This window comes from Nothobranchius furzeri, chromosome 1 (assembly GCF_043380555.1).
Source record: "Nothobranchius furzeri strain GRZ-AD chromosome 1, NfurGRZ-RIMD1, whole genome shotgun sequence".
In the NCBI taxonomy this organism is placed as follows: Eukaryota; Metazoa; Chordata; class Actinopteri; order Cyprinodontiformes; family Nothobranchiidae; genus Nothobranchius; species Nothobranchius furzeri.
In genome coordinates this window covers 26,736,996-26,759,763 of record NC_091741.1, presented here as the reverse complement: position 1 = coordinate 26,759,763, position 22,768 = coordinate 26,736,996, and the positions used below count along the sequence as shown (strand labels likewise).

General features: G+C 41.8%; 1 protein-coding gene and 1 long non-coding RNA gene across 4 annotated transcripts in view; one reads left to right on the top strand and one right to left on the bottom strand.

Annotated features, from left to right (window-relative positions):
• Nucleotides 1-22,768, bottom strand: part of tenm1 (teneurin transmembrane protein 1) — a 429,841-nt gene that overhangs the window by 359,634 nt on the left and 47,439 nt on the right. The window lies entirely within an intron of this gene.
• LOC139066346 (uncharacterized) lies at nt 11,179-12,763 on the top strand. Its single transcript, XR_011519250.1, has 3 exons — nt 11,179-11,596; nt 11,684-11,773; nt 12,229-12,763. It is a non-coding gene; the product is annotated as an uncharacterized lncRNA (long non-coding RNA).

Sequence of the window (22,768 nt, the reverse complement as noted above, 5' to 3'; positions counted from 1 at the left end):
ATTCAACACATGTCTTAAGGCTGTGGTTGGCACTTAATGCACTGTGATTTATTACCGTGTGATTGTTCAGTTAAACGATGTTGATTTTACATTTCTTCATCAAGTTGATGCAGTGATAGCTTGCTCCAGTTGTTTTGTTGTGTGTCCCTTTTCTGCAGGTCTACAAGCAGACTCTTGTTCATCATTGATTGTTTATTTTTGTGGAACCCTCACCCTCTCTTCCCACCTTTTGTCTTTTCCTTTCTCTTTCACCTCTGTCTCCGTGTCTGGTCGGAATTACAAAGCATTCAAAAACAATGACAATAAAGTTTTAAGTATCAGGCGTGACATTAAAAGCAGAAGCTTTGATGCTCCACCTGAGAGTTAATCTGTAAGGCTTGTCACCAGCATTCAGACATTAATTCTGTTTGCTTCACAGCCAGACAGGACACGGAAATAAATAAATAACTACAGTAGTGGAACATTATTCAAAATTTTCTATGCAAATAACCAAAATTCCACTTCTTAATGGAGTGAAAGCATTTCAGAAGGCCCTTCAGAGGTAAAGGAGGCCACTGCAGCAAGAAAACACAGGAAACATGTTTGTTTTCTCTCAATTATTCTTTTGCATTGGTTTTTGGAAATAGTTTGGGTACTTTAGTATCTATGTTTTATAGTTTAGCGAGTGAGGGAAACATCTCTACAAAAGGACAAACATGAAAACAAATGAAGTACATACAAAAATATTTTTATGAGTACAGTTTGTATCTGAATCAGACATTTCAAATTAAATCATGTAAAGATAAAATACATTTAGATCCAAATGTTTTGCTGCCCAAACTGGTCTGAGAAATATTAGAATAGATTTCAAAAGTTAGGAGGTTGTAGATGGCTTCAAGAATGGCCTCAGTTTGGAGTGAGAATGGTCAGTTCTCTCTGTTTTTGTACTTTCAGTTTTATTTTTGTGTGTTAACGTGTTATTTCAATTCAGTCTATTGCAGGGCAGCACAAACGCACACAAAACAAACAACCAAGCACACACGCATGCACCTGGAACAATTTAGAGAAACCAATCGACTGCCACAGCTTTGGACTGTGGAATGAAACCAGAGTACCTGGAAATCACCTGTGCATGCACAGGGAGATAATGCAAACTCCATGCAGAAAGACCCCAGCTTAGGATTCAAACCCAGGACCTTCATGCTGCAAGGCAACAGCACCAACCAGTGCTCCACTGTGCAGCCCTGAATCACACTCTCAAGTTCTAAAGTTGTTTTTGGTGAATTAGACTTTGCATCTTTATGGGATTTTCCCTAGCCTTTATTTTAAAGCTTCAGTTTGGATTTTCAGACCCTGGACTATTGATTTTTACTCTTCTGTGTTTGAGTTTTGCATGTAAAGGTGCATAATGTAGAAACAAAGTAAAAATTACATTGTGTGGTCAAATTTGGTTACTGCAACCACTTTAAACAACTCTGGAGCTTTTTGCTGGCTGTCGTCAAATTACGGTAGTCGGCGCTGCAGTTTTAGCTCGCAGGAGACGTGGCAACCCTACACAGAAACCAATACAGGTATCGTGCTGATACCGATAAAAGTTAACTGATACCAGGAACCGATACCAATACAGTTGCTTGAAAGTGGATTCAGTGTAGATTGTCATTTTTGTTCACCTAATATTTAAGTTTTGTGATCATTTCAATTCATTTATTAGACTTTTTATCTACCTCACAGTCTTTTTCTGTTTTGTGTGGTAGAAGTATTGGTAATCGGCATTGGCGAGTATTGGTATCGAATCGGTTTGGAAAAAAAGTGGAATTGTTGCATCCCTACTTCCTTCCAAAATTATTGAACCATTAGAGTCTTTTGGGATATTCTCACTGTAAAATTATCACTACATTCTTACATACTGAACCATTAGGTTCTGTCATCTGACATAACCAGCTTTAAAATGGATTAGTTGTTCTTGTTAATGTTGTTTAAGAAAGTTTTATATCACTGTGATTTTTACAAACCCTTACTTTGGGAGAAATATAAAGAAAATCCCTCTGGACTCGTTCCAATTTGCTGATGCTCATTCATGAATATAAATACAGAATTCCATGTAAATTGCTGCCAGTCCAAAACTGATGGTGATGTAAAGATTAATAAAACTGCCATAAGAAATAATTGAAAATCAGAACAGTTTCAGGAAGACAGCAGGACTCTTTGTTCTTGGTTGTGTTCAAACAAGCGTTAGCCATTTTGTTCCTGTTCCTGGATATCAACTGAAAACTTAGACCATGTACACACCTAGCCAGGTTTTTGTAAAACCAAATATCATTAATTGCCTGCCCATCCAGGTAAAAAAAAAAAAAAAAAAAGAATAAAAAATCCTGGGTCAGCACCACCTTGTTTTCAGCAAAAAAACATTCACTACACTGTGAAACACATTCATAATGACTTTCACAGATATTTATACGTAGACACCGGGTGTTTCTCAGTGCCAAGGAACCTTGTCTTGATGTCTTGGCCCCGCACCGGTTGCCTAGGAGATATGTCATCGGGAACCGCAAAGACGTGTTCCAATGTTCATGTTCTACCAAGGCGTGTGTTCTCCGTTTGTTAGCCGTTTAGCTAGCTGAGCGAGGATACACGGGGTGTGTCTTGTAGCCTAGCCTTGCTCAAAAATTACCCAGAATACACTGCAGTATTTTCAAAAGGATGAGAAGCCAGCAGCTACTTCAGGGACATTTTTCAAGTTTAAAAGTAAGTCAGCTAATTTAAAATGTTTATTTTAGATCCAAAGAAGTTATCTATGGTTGGTTAGTAGCTTAGTAGTTGCAGCTTCGGTGGCTAGCGGATAGTAATTCACTTATATATTTAATTTAATTAATATATATACAATTTAAAAAGTCAAGGGCTCGTTATATATTTATATTGAAACTATGTATAAAATATAACGTTTTCTCCCTTGTCACATGACGTTACGTGACCGCCGTGGAAGCTGCGGTCACGTGATACAAGTCTGTTCCTTTTAACCGTTTTCTTTGACCAAGGAAGGACAGTGTCCTCGTAAGCAAGGAGCCTGGCCTAGCAAGACATCTCCTCGCAAGTCCAGGTGCCTTGACATTGAGAAACACCCACCCTGTGGATTGGCACTGCCTATTGGTGCTGCCATAGTGGCCAGCTGCCATTTTAAACGGGTCTCCATTTGCCCCCAGTGCACTGATTTCTACTGAGGAAGGTGCTTACCCAACTAAAACCACATTTTATCAAGCTTTTTTTTCTAAAAATCCGAAACAAGGTGGCAAGATAATTGAAATATATATAGAATTAATCAAAAAATAAATAAAATTTAAAAAATTTAAATATTAAATCATATTAGGGTAGGGTCAGCCTAGGCTAGAAATGTCTATAGCAATCCCACATGATCTGTTTTCAATTGTACCCTGGTTGTTGTGACCGTATGCTGCTCAAAAACGACTTTGGAGAATGAGGAGACCCATCCATGTTACGCTCTCCAGCTATTCATGTCTATGGTAACCTTCCTTAATGTTGTCCTTTGCCTGTGGTGTTCATAGATAAGTAATTGAGCTTGTAAAAACAATTATGTGTAAACACAAGTCACAAGTCACGATGTAAAACCTAAAACCTCTGGTATTTATGTTCACAAGCAAAGGCTGACAAAAGGAAAAGTCCCAATTCTTCATTTTGGTCTGAGTTAGGGATGTCCGATATAATCAGTCTTCCATTATTATCGGCTGATATCTGCATTAAAATGCAATATCGTAAAACATCAGTATTGGTTTTCAGTCTTTTAATGACTCAAATTTTACCATACACACATTATACACTAAACCAGGGATTCCCAAAGTGTGGTGCGCCGCTAGGGGGTGCGCGAGGTGAAAAGTGTAATGGCTGCGGAGCTCAGAGAAGTCTGTCATATGTCACCATTCGTGTAGCCAGAAACTCATTTGTGGGTGGGCCAAAGAAAAAGTAAGTGGGCACAATAAATGTAATTGAAAACAAGTATATGTGTCCTCCACATGTGCCCTAGCTTCATAATAACAATGCGCCGAGCTTCAGCACTCTGGCCTGCGCACGCCGACATGTTCCGTATTTGATCATTTTTAACGGTGCTGGAGAAATCTGAAGGTGGTGAGTCATTCTGGCAGAATGTAATTAACACCTGTCTCATGCAGGTGTTCTGACATTGTAAACCTCACACACAGAACATTGTGGATGTAACTAAATAAATCAAGAAATGATTCCCATTCAGGCTATTGACAGCGCGCTGAAGATCTGAAGTTCAGAGTGCGTCTGTCAGAGGTCAGACGCGTGCCAGCAGAACCACGGCTCACGGGTGCACAAGTGAGCACATCTGGGCTGGGCAGAAGTTATTTTACAACATTGGTTTAAATAGCGCCAATAACGAGACGCGGTGACTGGAGTGGCTCATGGAGCTGTGCCGCATGCGCGCACGCTGCACAAACTCTGGCGCGCCGTCAGACTGAAGACAGAAATGAGCGCTGACTCCTCCGTGATAAAATTTTTTAAGAGGTTTTATAACAACATTTTTCATTCAAGGTCATATTAATATATTAGCTTCTATTTTGGGATGACGTATTAAAGTCGGGTCCGCTCCAGCCAGTGACTCCTCATGAACCTGACCACAACTCATGTTACTGCAGCATTTGTTATTCCAGTCAGCGTGGCAGCGGATCGCAGATTCAGCCACACCATAAAACAGCAATAAGTTGGTCTGAGGCAAAAGTGAACCTCATGGCTTTTCCATCTTTTCCCCTATTGACATTTGATTACGCACAAGTAGGTGACCAGCTCAGGTTTATGCAGAGCAGAAGGAAGGAGAGCGCTCTGGCCGCACAGGTTAAACGTTCCTACTTTAAGAAAACCGTTAAATTGCATTGTTTATGTGCTACCTGGGCACTCTCAATATTTATTTAAAATTAAATCAAAGGAAATTGTAATGTATCGAATGTTTATTAATTACTATTTAAAAAATGAAAGTGATGGGGAAAAAGGTCGATCACATTTTTTTAACCCTGTCTGTTAAGCTTGACGTCTGATCATATAAACCATGCCCTGATGTGGGGGCTGGGGGGTGCGTCGACATGATCGGGACATAGAAGGGGGTGCGCGACTAAATAAGTTTGGGAACCACTGCACTAAACTCTTCAGCTACTTCTCCTCTCTCAATATGTCAAATTGTGACAGATCTAAGGTAAAGTGTTTGAGATGTTTTAGTTTGTTTGGCACAACAAGTGAAGCAGAAACTAGCCCTGTGTAGTGAAATCAAGCTGTCCTCACTGCACGTAGCTACGTGTAGCTAGCCAGCTAGCAAGCAAGCTACTAAAACAAAAACATGAATCTTTATTAGGGATGAGTGAGTACACCACTAGCTGTATCTGTATCTGTTCAACCATCTAAATTATCTGTATCTGTACTCGGAGTGGGTGTGGCATAATCCGAAAGTGGGTGTGGTTTAACCGGAAGTGGGTGTGGTTTACATCAATATATTATTTTAAATCTGAAATTGATATGGATTGATCAGAAGTTGCTATGTGCATTGTTTATTTGAAAACTATTTACAGAGCAGCCTCAGAATTGAGATTAAATATTTTTGATCACAATAGTAAAGGAACTATTACGGAACAAGGTTTTCAATAAAATCAGAACATTATTAAGTGCATGAATTAATACATCTGATCTCATGCAGAAGGAACTAGGAAATATGAAATGCTAGAACCAGACACAACTTTATATATTTTTTTATTTTAATTTCATTTAACTGATTTTTTTCTTAACGTTCTTGGCATTTTTCCCCACACAAAGTTAAACAAAACAATGTTGATTAAGGTGTCTGTGAGAGATAGAAAGGGAGAGATAGAGAGGGAGAGAGAGAGTTAAAAAAAATAGTAAAAACCCGACCGGAGTGGAGGCAGTGACTGACGCAGCATGTCAGCTCTGTCTTGTCAAATGCACCATGTACAGTAAGTTACGAAAAAAGTAACTTTAAATATTCAACCAAAAAAGAGGTGAGCTGAGGAAAACCTAGGGAAAACTGAAGAAACGTGAGAGACAGTGAAGCAAGCACAGCGAGATCCGTTACGTTATGTGTGCGTGGATGGGCCGGACGGACTGAGCTCCCGGCTGCAGAGTTTTGTGTGTAGGGAGGGGTGGGCGCTCTATGTGGCTGGCCAATCACAGAGCGTGAAGACAGTCAGTTACCCAATGAGGGTACAATGAGGATTACAGACATTTACGAGTTTTACTCGTTTCATGCTCGTATTCGTCAAAAATGCTTTATCCGTACTGGATACTCGTCTGAAACGAGTATCCGTTAATAAAAATATCTTAGCATCACCTGCTGCGTGAGACAAATTAAACATGACGCTCTTCCCATTACTAAATTAAATTGGAGTAGTTGTCATTTTGCACAGAAAATGTTTAAAATTTAAGCATGCATGATAGGAGATGCGTTGGTAAGCTAATATAGTTCAGCCTTTTTAATTTTTAATTTTTATGAGGGGAACAGAAAACATATCGGTATCGGTTTATATTGGTACCGGAAGTTAAGAGTCAGACAATATCGATATATCGGCATATCAGCAACAAAGCCAAGCATCCCTAGTTTGAGTTTTTGAAAGAATCGTTATTGGTTTCAAATATCTTCACGTTCATGTGGATGACAGGCCAAACTGTAGAAAACTACCTTTTATCTTTTTCTGAGATACCCTGCTACGTGAGTTCAGGGTTTGAGGCTCTTTGGGAAGTTACATCGACAGAAACACACTTCTGAATGGCCAACTGTTTTGTGCACTCCAAAGTTAAAAAGATAGTTTTAAAAAAATCAGGACAACCTGGATGGATATTAGTACTAAATTCGAACATCAGGATTCATGGTGGTAATAAATAAATGTGCTCCATAGTAGCCATAAAGCCGACCACAAGAGACAATTGTAGTTGGTGATTAGAACGTGATCCCACACTGACTCCCCTCTTTTAGATGAGTTGAGCCAATCCTGGAGCGCTGCTGGACCAGAGCGTCATCCCTCCTACTGCACCGCGTGAAGCAGCTTCTGATTTTTGTCTGAGATAAACGTCATGGCTCAGTCATCAGCAACGGCACGTTCTCGTGGTTTTCCAAATTAGCACAAAGTCTAAACATTTCTATCTGAGTGCCAGCGTATGCTAAACTAACTGAACTCAAGCCTTAAATGAGTTAGTATCAGATTGTCACCTTTAACTCACAGGGAGTGATCTACTGTGGATCAAAGCGTACATACAGTATTAAGATGAGTGGATTTCTTCCTGTTACGCCTGTAGAATTGAGCCTCACCGTAAAAAGATGGACCCCTACTTTGCACCTCCATTTAAGCCCACTCAGAGTTCTCTGGTATCGACTGTGACAAGGAATTTCCTTTCAGAGGATAATAAAGTATCTGCCCACTTCTGCGAGGTTGTACTGACTTTGTCAATAAAATTGCTGTAGATGTGTTTTCTCAACATGCCTATGCAGCACCGGGGACTCGTCAATATCCAGCAATACACCCCTGACCTGTGGGCAAACCTGCCTCGCTCTTCTTTAAAGCTTCCGATTGACATTGATTTTAAAGCAACTCAAAGTCACGTATAAATATGGCAACTGAGGAGGTGTGACAGAGTGAGTTCAGAGTACAAAGTAGCTCATAAGGAGATCATAAAATCCAGTGGAGTAAAGCGATAATTCACTGCTTGAAGATTTTTGTTGCTGATGCTGTTTTCTTGAACACAATGGTGTCTGCACAAAGAGTGTTAAACTATGGATGTATGATATGTGAGGTGCTATTTCAGGGTGAAAGTGTGCATGTGCTTGAGTGTGTGTTTTGGTGAGGGAAGGCGGTATCTGGGTCTGCGTGATGAATCTGTTTCAGTGGCAGGCAAGGTGCTGCAAGCAGCATGCCGTCTGTTAATTCACATTCACCGCGGGTGGTTGCAGTCTGAGGCTGATGATACTGGGAGGTGTTGAGAAATGGAGGAAGAACGAGGAGACAGAGATGTGACAAATGAACAAAAGCGGCATGCAGGATGATGTCACATGTCAACTGTTGGCAAAACAAAATGTAAAGTAAGAATCCAGTATGGTGTAGCATCTATTAAACACTCGTTTTTGGCTTGTGGTTTGCACCAGCTGTGCCTCATGAAAGAATATCTCCCCTGGGCAAAACAGGATCAAATTAAATCATACAGCTTCTGTTTTATAAATATTCTGAGTGTTTTTGCGATATCTATATAAGGGCATGCTGTCAGAGTCCTGCCTGATCTGCTTTTTGCCATGGCACTCAATGGAATTGATTGATTTAGAAGGAAACAGAAGCTGACGTGATCAGGAGAAAAGGAGAACAATAAGCCCAAATCTCTCCTAATTTGAGATTATAGGCTAACATGAACAAGCTAGGAGAGTGCTGGCTAACATCACAGATCCTCCTCACTGGCACCAAGTCATCTCTATCCAAGACCAGTTCATTCTCACTCAGCTTCGACAACACCACACTTCTCCCCACCGCCAAAGCTAAGAGCTTGGGTGTCATCTTAGACAACAATTTATCCTTCATTCCTCATATTAACAACACAATAAAAACTGCTTATTTTCATCTTCACAATATCAATCGGCTCCGCCCCTCCCTCAGTCAGCACTCCACTGCTATTTTGGTCCACAGCCTGGTCACCAGTCACATTGATTACTGTAATGCCCTCCTCTCTGGTCTCCCTCTAAAATCACTCAACAAGTTACAGTTAGTCCAAAATTCAGCTGCCCGGATAATCACTAAGACCTCCACTTTTGATCACATTACCCCTGTCCTGTAGCAACTTCACTGGCTCCCTGTCAAATACAGAATTGACTATAAGATACTTCTTCATGCCTTTAAAGCCATCCATAATCTTGCTCCCCCATATCTTTCTAATCTCCTCCACATTGTCACTCCCACTCGCTCTCTCCGATCATCATCTTCACCTTCCCTGTCTGTTCCTTGCACTCGTCTCTGTACTATGGGAACCAGAGCTTTCAGCCACACAGCTCCAAAACTCTGGAACACTCTACCGCCTGACCTCCGCAATATAAACTCCTTCTCAACCTTCAAGTCTCAACTCAAAACACATGTTCTGCCTGGCTTACTCACTGTAACTGTCCTTCTTCCATCTACTCTTTTTAGTCTATTATCCATCGCACTGCTCCGACTCTACCCTTGGGAATTACTCTTAGCATTTATTTCTTGTTGTTTCTATTGCTTGCTTGTTATATTTTGTCTTGTACAGTGACCTTGAGAGCTTTGAAAGGCGCTTGAAATAAAATGTATTATTATTATTAGATCAATATAATGATTTATCAAATGTATGTTAATTTAAGAGGTTAAAAAAATTGGGTTTCATCTAAACAAAGTGATAAAAAGTAACCATTTAAATGATTTTTTTTAAAGCAATTGCACATAAAGTACAAATTATTGTGATAACATTGTGGATTATTTATGTATTTTTTCTCAAATATAAACAAATTTATGGGTGGTGGTACCCATTTTTAAGAAGTGTGACCAGAGGGTGTGTTCCAACTATACGAGGAACACACTCCTCAGCCTCCCTGGAAAGGTCTACTCCAGCAACACATACTCACTCCCAGCGCGTCAAAAACAAACGCTTGGTCAGCCACCCTCCGCGTCAGACCCCTGATGCCAAAAGTGCCCTTTTTCATCACTTATGTGCGAAAAGGGTTTTTTCCCTTTTCTGACTGCAGATCCCAACGCAGCGTAAAACTGACGCAATGGGATATCCGCAGCCGGGGCACCAAACATGCTCATTGTACCTCACCCTAACCTTATCCTCTTGTTATTTAACCTTCCCCTCGCCCCTATCCTAACCTTAACCATCTTGCTAGCGAACACGTTAATGATGTGTCGATCGCTCTAAAAGCCGGCTCTATGAAGTGAACGCCGGGAGCCGCCTCGTTATTGGTCGGGTTTGGACCAAGGCAACGCGAGGGGGAGGTTTCAACTACCAAGGTGGAGGTTAAAAGTAGAGGGTATTTGTAACTGTTACTGTGGACCAGCTCTTTACCCTTGCTAGGGTGATGGATCCCCCCCCACCCCCACCCCCCACTGCACAGGTTTCTTCAGCCACTCTGGTGTCACATGCCTCCCCCACCACCTCCACCACTGTGAACACTATGGTCCCCACTGACCGCCCCTCCCCCTCCACTGCCTTCTCAGTGACAGAAGCGGATGTGCTTAGGCTTTTCCGTAAGCAAAACCCACGGAAATCCCCGGGCCCGGACGGTGTCTCCCCCGCAACCCTGAGACACTGCGCAGAGGAATGGTCTCCGATCTTCACGGACATCTTTAACATCTCCTTGGAGTCCTGCCATGTTCCAGCCTGCTTTAAAGGAGACATAACATGAAAAACCCACATTTTTATGAGCCAATCCGCCATTTTTAACGCAGTGTGTTTCTCATTTTAAGTGTCTAAGTGAGCAAAAAGGCTTATATTATTCACTGGAGTTGCTATCTAGATATTTAATAATTAAGTTTGGGGCATATTTGTCCACCCGTTCAGTTTTTCAAATTATCTATTACATCAGTAATTTATTTCGTCAGGATAACTACCAAATATGGTCATGGCCCTGGCTAAACACAGAGCCAATCCGCCATTTTTTCTTCTCGCTAAGATTTTTGTAGTCCTATTGGAAAAATGCAGAATGTCTGGTTATTTTAGCCACACACAGCTCAAAACTGTTCCTCGTTTTAAGGAAGGGTGGTGTGGCAGTATTTAAACCCAGGAGCTGATGACACTACTGCTAAAAAAACTGAAGAAAAAAGTAGCGTTTCTGTGTGTGTGTTTGCGCGCGCGTTCGTTCATTCGTGTCTCCCAGGCTAGTAAGTACTGAGGGCTTCATCTATCTAGAAGGAGTCATTTCCATCTGAATGTGGCTGCAACGGGACACAGCAGCAGAGCGGTAAGCTTCATATCACTCTAAAATGTCGACAAACTTTAGATTTACGGGCATTAGCGGCACTAAAGCGTTAGCATCCGACTCGCTATCGCTAGCACAGCATGCTAGTAAAGTTAGCACCCAGATTAATGTGGATTTGGCCGATTTTCGTGGAATAAAACGTGATCTGGGATTTCTGATCAACGCCTTTTTTTTACACCAGATGATAACCTTCCAATGATTGTAGCAGCAGAGAGCCTGTGTGTTATTCTATGTGAGTGTGATGTAATCTATCCAGTAAATAAAGTCCCATATCAGCTAAAATGCAGCGTGACAAAGTCATTAAAGTGCGTCAACACAGTGGATTTAATACAAGTTTTAAAGAACAATCTCTGAGTGAAGTGAGGTTAGTTTTTTGTCTCACTGCAGATATAAAAACGAACTCTGCATCAGTCAGACGCAGCAAAGCTCACCGTCTGTATGAGCGTGAGCGTCGGAAAGCTGATAAAATCGGCTGTAAAATAATTAAAACAAAAGTAAAAATGTTCCTTTGCTTTTTAGAGTCCACATCCAGAAGGCTGGAGCCGTGTTTCACTGACAGGCTGTCAGACTAACGCCCTGATGAGCTCAGCTGGGACAAACTGGTCTGATGTTTAGGTAAGTGAAGATCTGGTTCAAGACCTTGAAATGCTAGTAAAAAATAATTTAGCCAGCTTGCTAATGTTACTTTTCTTCTCCTCTAAGGAACACAGAACGTTCAGATGTTGGAGCTTCACGTCACCTACTGAGGAAGGAGACCCACCAGTAAAGAGATGGTAGCTGGACTAGACCAAAGTGAGTGATGACACACCTCAGCCACCCTCATCATTAAGAACACCTCACCCCCTGAATCACTCCGTCTGATGACAGCAGAGTGATTTATTTGATGTTTTACTTGTTTAGTCTGTTTAGAAATTATTGAATTACATTATTTTCTGTAAACAACCATCTGATCTGGATGTGTGCAGAATAACTTTCCCCAAATTCAGCAGCAGCTGGCCTACAAAAACAGCTGCAGCATGTAGTAAGTCTGTCTGCACTGCTCTCTAATGAGCTTCCTTTCATAAGGAATCATTTGTATAATTTTAGTGTCACTATTTTATTACATTTGTAGGAATATGAAGTCACTGCAGCAAAGTGAACTTGTGAACAAACACAAACGTGACTATAAACATGAAAGCTAAGAACCAACTTTCCTAAAGCTGCTTGTAAACAAAATATGTCATTAAAGTTATTGTCTTTCATTGCAGAATATGGCGATGACATCATGGAACTGGTCTTTGGAAAAGTTTTCCCTGAACCAACTCCGTTTCTAGATGAGGTAGAGAAGATCTGCATCTCACCAACCCTCTGGTCTCAGTATTCAGACAACGGAGGTCTCCCACTGTTATCCAGGACCAGTTTGAAGCCCACATACTGCCCCTCCCTCATCATCAGGAAACATCAATCCGTATCCTGAGGACAACAGAAGACGGCAGGAGGACAGGAACTCTGAGACCTAGACACCACCAGCACCGAGACACAAAGCACCTGTGTGCACAACGCCTGTTTAACTACTAAAGCCTGTTTATTATATTGTTCTACTTATTTGCTGTGAGGTTAATACATAGAAAATTTGTATATTAATGTAAACAATTAAAAAAATCACTGATTGTATGTTTTCTTTTAGATGTAATGGTCCAAACTCAGCCTTGTAGACATTTATTGCATCCTGTAGGTAAATACACAGAACAGGCTCAGATCCAGGATGACCCAGCATGCTCTTCTTCCATCTGGCTGTTAGGGATTGTATCAATAACTCAATGCCTACTGATGTTTTCACCTAACGGTATTTATTTAGAATGCTGGTAAGATTTAACTATATTTGTTAGCAAAGCAGACTGATCTTGGGAATTTCACTGCAGCACTGATGTCCACCTCTGTGTACACATTAGAATTACCACGTTACAGCTAAACACACATTTAATAAAGATATAGGCTACGCATTGCAGACAATAAAAACATAAAGTTGTAAGCATTAGAATTATAATGATCACATTAAAGAACATTCGGAGGAATGTTCTTTATTTGTCACTAGAATCTCAAATCTTTAAATTAAAATGTAACTGCTTTTTATCCATTTTCACCCATTAAGACACCCAATATTAAATAAGACTACTTATAAAATTATTTATATATATAGATATAGATAGAGATCTTAATAAAATATATTCTTTTAGTGGTGTTTTAATGAGCTGTATCATTTTTTTAAACATTTTTTATAGAAATAAATAAGCTAGCAGCACTCCTTGTCTGTGTGCACATGCCTGCTCGCTTGTCCCTCCGTCGGCCGTGACGAGTGTGTGTGTGCGACTACAGACAAATGCATGAGAGTTAGCAGCCTTGAAACAGCTTGATGAACTACTCTCCCCACGTTTTAAAAATGCTAATACAGTGATCCCTCGCTACTTGGCGGTTCGTTTGTCGCGGATTCACGACTTTACGGATTTTTTCTTTGGAGCCTTATTCAAGGGAAATCCGCTGATTTGCGGTGTTTTTCTATGCGAAATATCAAGAAATTCCTGTTTTTTTTCATCAATTTCATCATAAAATGCACTTTTTGTAATAAAACTATAAAAAACCAAGTAAAAATTTTTTTTCTTGAGTTTTACCCACAAAAAGAGAATGTGCTGTACTGTAAATATGGTGTCCCTACTTCGCGGATTTTCACCTATCGCGGCCAGGTCTGGAACGCACCTACCGCGATAAACGAGGGATCACTGTATAATTTTTCTGCTATGCTAAATAATGATTTCTCTATAGAACTACAAAGTCCGACTGGGGGAGGAGAGTACAGGTCTGCACTATGGAGGGGGGGTGGAGTTTACAGCTCCTCCTCCAGATTTAAAGAGACAGTACCCAAAAACGGCTCGTTCTCAAGACTCTCCTCAGAACAGGGGTAGATGAGGGTCTGTAGTGCAACAATAATGAGGAAATCAGACCAAAGAACTGCAGCTCGACTGTATTTAGACCCCAACTGAAGGATTTAGATGTAAAAAGGAATAACTTAAAAGCATGTTATGTCTCCTTTAAGCTGTCCACCATTGTCCCTGTCCCTAAGAAACCCCGTATCACTGGACTGAATGATTACAGGCCTGTGGCGCTGACGTCTGTAGCCATGAAGTCTTTTGAGTGCCTGGTCCTCCCTCATCTCAAGTCCTTCACCTCCCCCCTCCTGGACCCTCTGCAGTTCGCATACAGAGCTAATAGGTCTGTAGACGTGACTCCCCGGGAACCTACGCTAGGATCCTGTTTGTGGACTTCAGCTCTGCGTTCAACACCATCCTCCCTGCTCTGCTCCAGGACAAGCTCTCCATGCTCAACGTACCCATTTCCACCAGCAGGTGGATCACTGACTTCCTGACGGACCGAAGGCAGTGCGTGCGGCTGGGGAAGAATGTTTCCACCATTCAGACAATTAGCACAGGATCCCCACAGGGCTGTGTACTTTCTCCTCTGCTCTTCTCCCTGTACACAAACTGCTGCACCTCGAGCCATGACTCCGTTAAACTGATCAAGTTTGCGGACGACACCACCCTCATCGGGCTCATCTCTGACGGTGATGAGTCCGCCTACAGGAGGGAGGTGGAACGGCTGGTGTACTGGTGCAGCAGCAACAACCTGGAGCTCAATGCTCAGAAGACAGTGGATATCATGGTGGACTTCAGGAAAGTCACAGCCCCATCTCTCCCCCTTGTCCTGACTGACTCCCCCGTCACCATTGTGGACTCCTTCCGCTTCCTCGGAACCACCATCACGCATGACCTTAGGTGGGAGCCATCCATCAGCTCCCTGATCAAAAAGGCCCAGCAGAGGATGTACTTTCTGCGGCAGATGAAAAAGGCCAAGCTGCCGGCCCAGATGATGGTGCAGTTTTACACGGCCATCATTGAGTCCATCCTCACCTCCTCCATCGCTGTGTGGTACGCTGGAGCCACAGTGAGGGACAAACATAGACTGCAGCGCATTGTGCGCTCTGCTGAGAAGGTGATTGGCTGCAGCCTTCCATCTCTCCAGGACCTGTACTTCTCCAGGACTCGGGGGCGTGCAGGTCGGATAGCAGCTGACCCTTCGCACCTGGGTCACAGACTTTTTGAGCCGCTTCCCTCAGGCAGGAGGTTACGGTCCATCCGGACCAGAACCTCCCCCCACAAGAACAGCTTCTTTCCATCTGCCGTTAGACTTGTGAATAGATTATAAACACACAACCATGCTCGTCTTCTGTACTCGACACATCGTCACGTTATCGGCCATGTTACCATTACCTGCCATTTTTATAGCTGAAAGTTTTATTCTAGTTTGATTCTTATTGTGTGTTCATGTTATATGTAGCACATTAGAACCAGAGCAAGTTCCTAGTTTGTGAATTGTTTGTTCACTGACAATGGCAATAAACCTTTTCTGATTCTGATTCTTAACTTCTGTGCATTGTTAAAGTTTATTTCTCAGTTGTGTTTAATTTGACTTGAATATTTGAGCCTTGTGGTGGTTCGTTTGTCCCTGTGACTATCTGTTAACCATAAAACAAGCTCTAGCTGTTGAGAAATCTTTTCTGCTGTTATTAGAAATAGAGGAATAGAGTACGCTGATTTGCAGAAGATGATTTGACATCTACTTAGGATTCTGGAAAAGCACTTTATTGTTGAACAAAGATAAACCACTGTGCTTGTAGATCTGTTTTATCATGTGGCTTTGCTTTAATAACTCTTGAACATCTTTGGTAACAAATGTGTTTCACACTAACTTAGAAAATTATATTCAATAAACAGGAATCATAAAAAATGTCCTTGATTTTCTTAAAAAATTCAAAATGTTTAAAGGTGCATTATGTAGGAATGAAGTAAGAATGACATCCTGTGGTCAGATTTGGTTATTGTAGCCCATTTTCCAAACAAAACAAGTCACTTTCTCACTCCCGTTCCGTAAGTTTTATGGTTGTTGCCAGCTGTGGATCAGAGCCAGAAAACTCTAGATGAAGAGCAAAGACGAGTCAAACACAATATGTTGATGAGTAGAAACATCAAGTTGTTGATAATTGAAAAAGTAACTTGAGATAATTTTTGGGTGAATGGTAAATGGCCTGTATTTGATATAGCGCCTTCTAGAGTCCTGGAACCCCCCAAGGCGCTTTACAACACAATCAGTCATTCACCCATTCACACACACATTCACACACTGGTGGGTATGAGCTACGATGTAGCTACAGCTGCTCTGGGGCGCACTGACAGAGGCGAAGCTTACCGAGCACTGGCGCCACCGGTCCCTCCGACCAACACCAGCAGGCAACGTGGGTTAAGTGTCTTGCCCAAGGACACAACGACAGCGACAGGCTATCAGGGCTCGAACCTGCAACCTTCCGATTACGGGGCAAGCCCTTAACTCCTGTGCCACCGTCACCTGGCCACCGTTTTAGAGCTGACTATTTGCTTCTAATTCACCATTAGCCTTGTTGGCGTAACGTTAGCCTCTAGCCTTCTTTACCTGAAGAGTAAAACAAAATGGTGCCGTGGGGTCCTAGGGGTACAAGACAAAACTTCTGAGTTTCTCTTGTTATTGCTTTAGGATCTTAACAAAACACTGCTGTGTTTAGCTTTCCTGAATTGAAATACAAATATGAATACTGGCTCGTTGCAGACTTGGGAACTCCGCGGGCTTACAGATTGTTAACAAAGACTCCGTCCTTCTTTAGCTTTTTACAAGGAGGAAAACTTTTGCCTTCCTGTCAGATAAGAAGGAAATCTGGTTCAATGTGACCTTTCTTCCAAAATGATTAAGATAATAGACTAGCCTGGTGAACTAGACCAAACTCTTACTTTGGAAAGTTTGGTCTAGGAACACTCCAAAGCAGCATTCTGGCAGGCCAATCACAGCTCTCTATTGGTTTTGTGGACCAATCAAGACGCTCTATTGGTTGGGCGGGATGATGCGACAGAGTGAAATAAGATGGCGACAGCTCATTTGAAATGGCTTTTACAGTAATCCCTCGCTACTTCGCGGTTCGTTCATCGCGGATTCGCTGCTTCGCGGATTTTTTCTTTGGAGCATTTTTCAGGGGGAATTCGCAGATTTGCGGTATTTTTCACTGATTCGCTGTATTTTTCTATGCGAAATATCAAGAAATTCTTGTTTTTTTCATCAATTTCATCATAAAATGCACTTTTTGTAATAAAACTAAAAAAAACGAGTAAAAAATTTTTTTTCTTGAGTTTTACCCACAAAAAGAGAATGTGATCATACGATAATTCAATAGGGAGCGTGGTTTCACAGACGCGGAAGTGATAGCGTCGGTGAAAAGCCGGCTGATCTAGGAAACCCCCGAGCGTTCGAGCGTCAACGAAGTGACACGGAAATGTCGGGCTTTCCAGAAGTAAGTAAGCTAACTTACTATGAGCTGATAGTTCGTTGGATTGATCGGTAGGTTGGAAACTCTGATCGTGAATCTGAAGAAACGATGACTGAGTGGTGAGCTGGAAAGGTGACTTCCGTTTATAGCCGCGGTTTGTGACGTAGGTGCAACGTGGAGGGAATCCCCGCGAGGGGCATGCTGGGAGTCCCTACTTCGCGGATTTTCACCTATCGCGGCCAGGTCTGGAACGCATCTACCGCAATAAACGAGGGATTACTGTATATCAACTTTGGACAATTTGGACTTGAGCTTTAATGGACCAGGAGCAGATAGATGCATTTAAGACCTTCATTCAGAAAAAAATGTGTATTTTCACCTTCATCAACAGCGGGCTGCTTCGTTGACCGACACCCTTCTAGATGCGTCTCCGGATGAACTTTGTCCCTTTGTCTTCCTGGTTGGTTCACGCATCTAAAGAATTGCATGACTCTTGCATAGCCATGGTTTTATCCTTTAGGGGAGATTTTACTCTCCATCACACATCCCTCCATACACTGCAACTCAATGGGATGCCATCCACTTTGCCACACAAGACGTCCTCATTGCATTATATTACAAACCAGTTTTCCTACAAGAATTAATAACTTTGTATTAGAGCCAAGCTGGAAGATAAAATGATAAATGAAATTAAGTCTTCAAAATCGCAAAGTGTGCACTCCAGCATGATGAAAAGACGTCACTCAGCTCAATGTGCAGGAGTGTAAAAACACAGCGCTCGTATAAGTAAAATTAGCAGGAGCGGTAATCTCAGCTGGAGAGGTTTTGATCTCCAAGCCACCGTCTTCATTAAAATATTAGCCCATGATTTTGTGCCCCCCAACTCAAGCAGCTCTATTTATTCTCAGCAGCATTCGTAACCTGCGTTGCGTCCGCACACCCGCACCCTTCACCATAGATGGCTCACGTGGACGCTCAGTGGGAAGATTAATCTACATATCTCCCCTCTCCCTTGTTTTCTCGTGCCTCTGACCAGCCATTAGCAGTTAATGTGCATCACCAGAGATTCATTCCACTAATGTACAGTACAACTGCTGCATTTGATAGATTGAACATCTCACCCTTTTGCCTCCTGTGCTTTTCTTATGTCTTCACATATTTAATTTTTTGACTGCTTCCTGCCGAAGTCGTCACGGGAAACCCGTTGAACGAAGACGAGTACAGCTTTTGCATGAGCCCAAGATCGCACCCAGAAAAGAAACAGCAGCACCCAAAATGATGCAATTCATCTACACAAAGATTTATTTGTAGTTGCTAGCCTGGATTGCACTTCGTAACTGGTTCACAGTGGCTGCCACCTCTTGGATCCCCGTCGCACGGAGCAGGAAGAAAATACACAGCCACGTCACATAAATCAGAAAGTATTACGGCGAGGATATGATGGGGGCCAACTGAGGCCACAAACAGGCACATGACATATTACTCTCATTTAATGTCCCTTCCTTTTGTCTCCATCGCTCCGTCTACATGCTGACCCAACTCTGGTGCTGACCCAGAAAAGACTAGAGAGAGAGAGAGAGAGAGAGAGAGGAAAACAGGGCTGCATCCACCTCCAGCCTGTGGCGTACCCCAGTATCACGTTTCCATTCTTCAGCTCATGCTTCCCCACTCGAGTCTATCATCCCACAGAGCATCTCCCAGTCTAGATTCATCTCTGCTCCTTCCTGATTCGTACATGGAGCTGCAGTCCTTCTCCTAATCCACCACAGACAGATAAGCAATAGATAAATGTACGTAGACTGTAACATCGCACCCTCATGGGAGGGAAGTAGACACTAAGAGGGACACAATCTGTCTGAAAACCACAGATCCTGTAGTTCCTACAACAATATAAGGCTTACAGATGGAAAACAGGGAATCGGCTGCTCCTGCTCACCTTCATGCTCCACCTCGCATCCTGCTTAATATTTTTCTCCAAATTAAGTAATTAACTTAGACACCGTTCTCAATCATAAATTTGGAGCCATAAGGAGACACAGCAGGTTTTAAATGCTGTGGATTTTACCGCAGAGAGCGCCGAGAAGACTGATCATCAGCATTTAGCAGAGAGCAAGTATTGGATTTTTTTTATTATTAGATAATTAAGTTGAAAGGGAAAGATCTAAAAAAAATAATAAATCAAGAAAAGATGTTTTCCTATGCTTCCATGGCGTCTTCAGCTGTCTCAAATAAAGCAGACGGTTTAGATTGTGACAAATCTTCGTTAACGTTAAGGCCCGCGCGACTCTGCAAGGGCAACAGAACCAGAGATAAATAAGAACCCCAGAGAAACAGCTCAAGGATTAAAGAGAATCCTGCTCAACATCTCTGTTAATGAGTTTGACTATTGGCAAGGAGCGCACCCAGGAGAGAGAGCTGCTTCCCATCCAAACATCACCGTGTGCATGTGCACTCTGGCACATGACACCCCTGCTAAAAGGATACGTGAGCTCACGCAAGGCTATGTATGACATAAAAAGAAGAGCTGGAGTCTCATGTGGCTCCAGATTCCAGATTCACCCCGACATCTCCGTGCTCGCAAGCCAGCTGGAATATTGCATGATTTGAAAGATCTCAGCTGGAAGATAATCCATACAGCTCCATTACAGGCGTATGCAGGTAGCATCAAGCCAGAAACAGTAAGAAAGGCTTCTCATGTGTGATGTAACTGAAGCTGCTTTAGCATGAGCTACGTTAAACTAGAGAAACAAGAAGGATAAAGAGTCTTATGAAACATTCCTCAGTAAAAATATGTTTTTGTGCTTCTTTTCGTTTCACACACTTTAATTTGTTTGCTGTTCTTTGATCTAACTGGTTGGATTTTCACGAGCAGTTACAAAACTAAGATACCCATAGAAATCTACCAGTCTGTGAAGGTTTCACTAACACTCAGGAAACTCTGTTCAGGATTTTACTTTTTATAATTATATTGTGGTCATTTTTACAGACCTGTGCAAATGTTTGATCCTCTCCAACTCCATTTTCAAGATGCTTTCAGCCATCAGCTTGTAGGGAAATACCTTTATGGTGCTAATGGAGCTAAAATAATATGAATTCAACTGTACTTGATCAACTTTAGTCATTTAAAGCCATGTTGTGCAACTTGTTCATATTTTTAAATCATTTTCATGAGCCAGTATGTGCTTAAATGACCTTTTACAGGGTTAATGAAATGTCCCTCAGACCCCACCCCTCTGAGATCAGAAAACTGCGCTTGCAACTTCAGAGTGCCGTTCCGGTCCTCGTTGGAGTAAAGTGAAGGTGGCACGCCAGGGCAGGAGTGTGCTGGAAGCACGTTTCCTGCATGTTTTCAGATCATGAACACAGCTGATTTGTTTGATTTAGTGATGAATCACCCCTGCAGACACTAATGGTGGCTGGGGAGACATTTTAGCAGTTAGATCAAGGTGTTAAAAATACAGAAGAGATGAGTTTCTCTTTTGGTTTTACTAACAAACACCAGGGGGTGCAAAAAGCAAGCCAAAACTGCCTAGTTTCCCTTTTAAATGGTTATGTTTCAACACAAGCGTGACTAATCAAGATACTTTTTACACCTGGCCTGTTTATAAATGAGTGGTGTCTTTAAAAATCTGATAATGGTCAAGTTACAGACTGAAAAAGACAAACCAGCCAAATTCCAAAGGAAAAAAAACACATTTATGAAGTCTGAAGACTTTCTGATTAAAATCTCTCTAACATTTAGAGTTTCTCAAACCAAGATTCTCAACCCAAAATTTAAAGGGTTTAACAAACATTTCTAAAACGCTAAACGTGAACATGAAAACTGCTTAACTTCTATTATTTTCAGCTTTTACATAATTAATTCCATTTCTAAATGGTTTGTTTTTGCCCAATGGCTTCTGGAGACAATTTTACTGAATAAAATACTACGCTACTTCAAATATTCACATAATTTTACATTACATTAAAACGTTTTTGTCCCAAATCAATGACAATAAAAAATATATTTTTTTAAGTTTTCAAAGAATATAAGAAATTTGGCTCTTAGAAAGTAAAATATATCTAAATAAAGGGATGTTTCCTGATATATTATTTCTCTTATAATTATATATATATATATATATATATGTGTGTGTGTGTAATCCCATATCCTAAAAATGGCTCCATTGATTAATATTAATTGAAAACCCATTCTGCAGGTGTTGTTATGTTGTATTTTATGCATACAGTCACGTGACTGATCCACCAATTTCCTCTGAATACAGTCATAGTAGTTGTTTACATAATTAGGTAAATAAAACTAATAGGAATATTTGACCACACAAGTGGGGTTAAGACTAAAGACCTACTCTGCAGCCAGCCACTAGGTGGTGCTGCTTTTATCTGTCTTTTCTTTACTCATTTTTTATTCAATCCAATCTGATTGAGTGTTGAGATTTTACATGTTTACATTTTCTACCAGACGTGTGAGAGACGTGTAACGTAATAGCAAGGAGAGGGAAGACAGCATGCATCCAAAAAGGTCTGTTTTATTTTCTCTTCTGTTTACCTCAGCTATAGAGATCTCACAGGAAATGACGTACGTTTTTTTTTTTACTATTTAAGCAACTGGAAATGTGCACGTGACTTTTATTTTGAAAGTTATCATTCCAGTGCTTTCCTGTTTGACTTATTACCTGAACGGCAGAGTTTGATGTGGAAAGCAATGCATCCTTACGGTTCTGGGACTGGTTCCAGTGGAAAGGAACCCATCCACTACAGCGGCTAATTGCCATTAAGTACGTTTCACGACACTAACACATCTGGTGCAAAGAAGGGTTTAGGTGTGTGTTTCAGTAGCTCGTTGAATAACATCCTCCTTGGCCTGACTGGCTGCACCGGCTGCTGTTGATCTGATTTTGCTAGTAGAAGAAAAAAATAAACATCTGTTTGAAGGAAAACGCAGTCACACACCAGACTCACATAGACATAAACGACATAAACAAGTACGAGTGTGTGTGTGCATCCACAAACGTTACCTCCCCCCTCCACCTCCATGATCACACATAAACAGTGTCTGGAAATGGCACAGAGCATCTGTTTGGACAGAGGTAGCACATTCAGAGAAACACGGGCGCGAGCCTGGCGCTGGCCATGAGAAGCTCTTTCTTCTGCTGCTGCATGGTGACCGGGTGAGCCAGCAGACGTCCAATTATCTCCTCGCTTCACACACACACACACACACACACACACACACACACACACACACGCACGCACGCACACACACACACACACACACACACACGCACGCACGCACGCACACACACACACACACACACACACACACGCACACCTACACACACGCGCACATACACACACACACACACACGCACACCTACACACACACACGCACACACACACACACACCT